Genomic DNA, 6,422 nt, shown 5'->3' on the forward strand with positions numbered 1-6,422 from the left:
CCCTTGCGACGCACAGTCAGAAGGATTTGAGCTAAACAGGATTCAGGCAAAGCGACTTCCGGGATCGAAATGTACATATTTGTTTAATTTACGTCTTAATGGAAATTCACTGATGCAATTCCTTGACTATTTACCTGAACACCTGTTTAATCAGTTCAACTAAAACTTGCTATTTGCAACCTGTAACTGTAACAACATGTACTAGGCCTACTAATAATAATAATCATCATCATCACCATCTTAATTATAAGACAAGAAAATAGTGGGAAATGTCCATCAATGTCCAGCCATGAATGTTTTACATTATGAAATATCTCGTTTATTTTGTAGTAGTTAAAAAAAAAAATGTGTTTACCTTTCCCTATGAAACTGCACAATGTAGAATAAATATTTAGCAATACATGTTGATGGACTGATGCTTCAAATACAACATCATATTTAATATGATGCAGTAGCCTCCGTTGTTTGATACCTCATCATTATCCTTTGGCTATTAGTAGTACAACAGTGCCTCTCAGTGTCACACACTGGTACAGTTGTAACAGGGTGGTGGTGCCCCTCTATTCGGTGAATTATGGTAGCCATGTTATTATGAAGCAGAGGCACACAGTCTAAATCGACCCTGTCCTATTCTAGAACCTGTGCACGCTATTTGGGGACAATCTCAATTGCGTTACCTTGATTTCTCGTCCTCTCTCCTCGCCTCCTTCTCAAAAGTTACCCAGACTATTTGCATTGCCACTCCCATTACTAACTACCCAACGTTTATTGACTTGATTATTCCTGTCATTCTTAGTTTAGCTAAATGGTATAGATGTTGTGCTAGCTCCAATTTCAGAGCGCTCTCGTCTGAGTGTACCAGAGCAGAGAATAATGAATTTACGAGCGCCTAACACCCGTTGAATATGGCCAGTGTCAGTAATCGGCAAAAAAACGTAAATAAATTGTTGCCAGCAGCACAGTTACAGTCATCAACGCTCTGGATAACAGGAAAACTGCCTAACCGGCTCTGCTAGGGCAAGTAAAATGGTCAGAATGGTCTAATTTGTGTCTGGAAGTAGCTAGCAAGCTAGCCAACGTTAGTTTGGGTGCTTGACTGCAATTTTAAGGAGCCGAATGCTAAAATCAACCCTACTCCTCGGCCGAGCGTCCAGTGTGTGCCCAGAGAGCGAAACGCTCTGAATTTACAGAGCACTCTGGCTCTGAAAGGATACTGTTTGTTTACAGTATACTAAAATGAACTTATAGTATGTAGTATATACTCATTAAGTATGTAGTATACAGTATGTTAGTATGGGTATTCGAACACAGATTCTGTTTATTATCTATGCATAGTCACTTTAACTCCACCTACATGTATATATCATTTCAATTACCTTGACTAACCGGTGCCCCCGCACATTGACTTTGTACCAGTCCCCCCTGTATATAGCCTCGATATTGTTATTTTACTGCTGCTGTTTAATTATTTGTAACTTTTATGAAAAAATGTTTTACTTATCTATTTCTGAACACGTATTTTTCTTAAAACTGCACTGTTGGTTAAGGGCTTGTAAGTAAGCATTTCACTGTAAGGTCTACACCTGTTGTATTCGGCGCATATGACAAATACAATTTGATTTGATTTGATTTGAAAAGCCAACAAGGGAGTTTGATTAAGCAGAACCGTAGTGCACCGGGTTATGGCCCGTGAACAAGATGGTGCCGACAGACACGTTCGCCCTTTTTCTAGCTCCTAGCCAACTTTGCAGCAACATAAACGCAGACGCAGGAGAAGAGGAAGAAGAAGTGGTCAGACTCAGACGGTGTGCATACCGTCTACCACTTCCGAATATACTATTCACTAATGCTCAGTCCCTGGGCATAAAGTAGACAAGCTCAGGGCAAGGATCTCCTTCTAGAGAGACATCAGGAACTGTAACATACTCTGTTTCAAGGAATCATGGCTCTCTCCGGATATATTGTCCCCGTCCATTTAGCCAGCGTGGTTCTCCGTTCATCGCGCGAACAGGAAAGAATTACTCTCCGGGAAAAAGAAAGGTGAAGGGGTTAACAACTCATGGTGTGATTGTCCCAAACAATCACATTACAGGAACTAAAGTCCTTTTGTTCTCCTGATCTGGAATACCTCACCATCAAATGCCGACCGCATTTCCTCCCAAGAGAATATTCTTGTGTCATTGTCACTGCTGTGTACATTCACACCTAAGCCAACACTGCAACGGCTCTCAAGGAACTACACTGGACCTTAATAAAGATACTTTAATAAAGGAAATCTTAGGAAACCGCTACCAAAATGATGTCTACACATCTCATGTGCTACACACGACATCGAACACTCTTGATCATTGTTAATATCCCTTCCAGGATGGCTACAAGGCCTTCCCCTGCCCTCCCTTTAGCAAATCAGATCACACCTCCATTCTGCTCCTCCCCACCTATAGACAGAAACTTAAACAGGAAGCACCCGTGGTAAGGACTGTGCAACATTGGTACGATCGATTGGAATCTATGTGTCAAGATTCCTTATTTTTTCTTATTTTGATCAAGCGACAGGGAAATGTGCAGTAACACTTTACTTCTGTCATCATGAGTGGCTAGATCAAGGACCGTCACGAACTGCACCATCGAGAGCATTCTGTCGGGCTGCAGCCCCTTCTGCCTTTATACAAAAAACATGATTTCACATAATATTTCCACAAATCATGTGTTTTTGGAACACTTCACATGTGGATTTTCATGTGATTACATAACTTTTCACATGTGGATTCAAATGTTCACATTTCATTTCACAGGTGATTCCCTGCAAACAAAAATGAGTTGATACACACACAACTCTTTTAATATGCAGATTTCAACTTAAATATTTGACACACGACTACATTGTGTATGTTTATTTATAGTAATTATTAATATACTGGGATTTGAACTCACAACCTCTTGGTTCACAGCATTATGGTCTTCCTGCTATGCCATATCTGTGTCAGTTACTGGCATCACCTGCATTCTTACAATTTGGACTTCAAAGTAAATCTCAGCTTTGTTTAAAAAATACTCAATAAAAACTATTATATTTATCATAGTGATTCAGGGAGTAACATTAAACCAGAATAATATTCCTCATCAACATTAGACAACTATACAGAAAATCCTCAAATTGCTGAAATAATTTAATTAAATCAATGATGAGAGAATAGTCAGAGGTCAGCATGTGGGAGCTCATGGGTGATAGACACGTTTCCCACTAGTAATTACCAGTTGGATGGCTGTTCGCATGGATTTTTTCCAGTCGTATGTGGTAAATTCCCAATTCCCACTTGGTTACGAATGCAGCATTAGGTGCCACATTCTGTCTCCTATCAAAACTTTTCGTGCTAGCAAGAATTACATAAGAAAGTAGTCAAGACAACTAGGAAAATGTCATTTAAGGGATCGGCCCCTTTTTTCAATTTTTGCCTAAAATGACATACCCAAATCTAACTGCCTGTAGCTCATGCCCTGAAGCAAGGATATGCATATTCTTGATACCGTTTGAAAGGAAACACTTTGAAGTTTGTGGAAATGTGAAAGTAATGCAGGGTAATATAACACATTAGAGCTGGTAAAAGATAATACAATTTTTTTTGTACCATCTTTGAAACGCAAGAGAAAGACCATAATGTATTATTCCAACCCAGCTAGATTTTGGCCACTAGATGGCAGCAGTGTATGTGAAAAGTTTCAGACTGATCCAATGAACTATTGCATTTCTGTTCAAAATGTTGTATCAAGACTGCCCAAATGTGCCTAATTTGTTTATTAATAACTTTTCATGTTCAAAATTGTGCACTCTCCTCAAACAATAGCATGGTATTATTTCACTGTAATAGCTACTGTAAATTGGACAGTGCAGTTAGATTAACCAGAATTTAAGATTTCTTCCAATATCAGATATGTCTGTCCTGGGAAATGTTGTTGTTACTTTAAACCTCAGGCTAATCGCATTAACCTACGTTAGCTCAACCATCCCGCAGGGGACCCACCAATCCTGGATAAGTTTTAAGTTACTGGAAAATGCCCAATAACCTCTTCACAGTGCAGCTCATTACTGACACATTCTCTTACAAATATTTGCAAAACAGACCGTGTCAACTTGGCTTGGCATAACCATCAAACACATAAACTGCTACAACACTTCCACTGACGGATGACGCGTAAACACATATATTTGACAATGCCCCATAATATGCAAATGAGCCTCACCAGGACATTGCACCCACCTATCAAAGTGCAGTGATGATCGTACCTTATATTCAAAATATTTGGTAGAAAAAGTTCCCATTATAGCTACAAGGTACCAAAAGGTACCATGTGAGTTCATATGTGTACCCCCCTTGAAGTGTACCTTTGACCTTTGTGTACCCCAGGGAACAACACTGTAGTCTACCCTAACCAAACCCTTATTATTTGAGAGTGTGTTAATATATGTTCCAAGCAATTAGTATGAGCCTGGTGACACTGCATAAAAATGTATTCACCCCCCTCCCCCATCAAGAGGTTCAAAGAATTTATGTTATACTCTACGTCAAGTGCCCTTGAGCACTGCTAGTTTTACATTGGTGGTGATAATTGGACAATTATTTGCTTGATTCTGGGCAGCTTTTAACAAAGTGCAGAAATGCATTCTTGACAATAAATGTGTGGCCATATCTCTTTATTGCTCACAGATCTGGTGGTCTAACTCCCGTTTAAGGCTGAGTCCCATTTGTGGTCACAGTAAAATATTTTTACAGTAATTTAAATCAGAATACAGCAGCATACTGTCATTTTATAGAAATAACACCTTCAAGTTGTTAAATATATTTACTTTATCTTTACTGCAACTTTAGGCAAAGTGCAGAAATCTATTCTTGACAATTTCACTTATGTCCACAGACCTGGTGGTGCAGCAGGAACTTCAGGTAGCTTAGCAACCAAGAGGTTGTGAGTTCAAATCTCAAGGGGAGGTTGAATCCCAAAATAATCAATATACAACTGCATATGATCCATTAACACCTGAATTTAGCTGTAAAAATACAGTAACTATTTGTAAATGTAGCTTATTCTTACCATAACAAGAGAAACATCTCCAGGGGACCAAGACACAACTTTCTAATAATGTCCCTGGAACAAACCGGGAACTATACAAATTACTGTTTAAATTGAAGTAATGTTCAAAGTAAAATATTCTAAATTACATTTGAGACCTGGGTTTTCATGGGTTGTCACGTGTGGTATCATGGTATCACATGTTGAAACTTCTCGCATCCCCATGTTGTCATATTTATTTCACATTTGATCAAATTAGATCACACGAGATCACGTGTTCACATTTGAAATTCATGTGGTTTTTTCCATAAGGGTGGTACAAGAAATGCACCGTCTGCATCAGCAGGTCTCTACCATGGGTGGTGCGGTTAACCCAACGCATCACCGGGGGCACACTGCCTGCCCTCTAGGACATCTACAGTACCTGGTGTCACAGGAAGGCCCAGAAAATCATCAAGGACCTCAGACACCCGAGCTGCTGCCTGTTCACCCCGCTACCATCTAGAAGGTGGAGACAGTACAGGTGCATCAAAGCTGGGACAGAGAGACTGATAAACAGCTTCTATCTCCAGGCCATCAGACTGTTAAACAGTCATCACTAGCCGGCCTCCACCCAGTACCCTGCCCTGAACTTAGTCACTGTTCTAGCCGGCTACCTGCTGGTATTCTACCCTGCACCTTAGAGACTACTGCCCTATGGACATCGAGTCATTGAACACTGGTCACTTTAATAATGTTTACATACTGTTTTACACACTTTGTGTTTTGTTGTTTTGGCTCTATACTCCATCACTTTGGATTTGAAATGATACTATTAGGTTATTAAAGTGCAGACTGCTGGCTTTAATGTACTATTAGGTTCAAGTGCAGACTGCCAGCTTTAATGTACTATTAGGTTCAAGTGCAGACTGCCAGCTTTAATGTACTATTAGGTTAAAGTGCAGACTGCCAGCTTTAATTTGAGGGTATTTTAATTTGAGGGTATTTTCTCTACACGGTGTCGAAACCATTCCACAGGGATTCTGGCCCATGTTGACTCCAATACTTCCCACTGTTGTGTCAAGTTGGCTGGATGTCCTTTGGGTGGTGGATCATTCTTGATGCACACGGGAAATTGTTGAGCATGAAAAACCCAGTAGCGTTGCAGTTCTTGACACACTCAAACAGGTGCATCTGGCACCTACTACCGTACCCCGATCAAAGACACTTAAATCACCCTCTGAATGGCACACATACACAATCCATGTTTCAATTATCTCAAGGTTTAAATATCCTTCTTTAACCTGTCTCCACCCCTTTATCTACACTGATTGAAGTGGATTTAACAGGTAACATCAACAAAGGATCATAGCTTT

Source organism: Salvelinus namaycush, chromosome 35 (genome assembly GCF_016432855.1).
Source record: "Salvelinus namaycush isolate Seneca chromosome 35, SaNama_1.0, whole genome shotgun sequence".
NCBI lineage: Eukaryota > Metazoa > Chordata > Actinopteri > Salmoniformes > Salmonidae > Salvelinus > Salvelinus namaycush.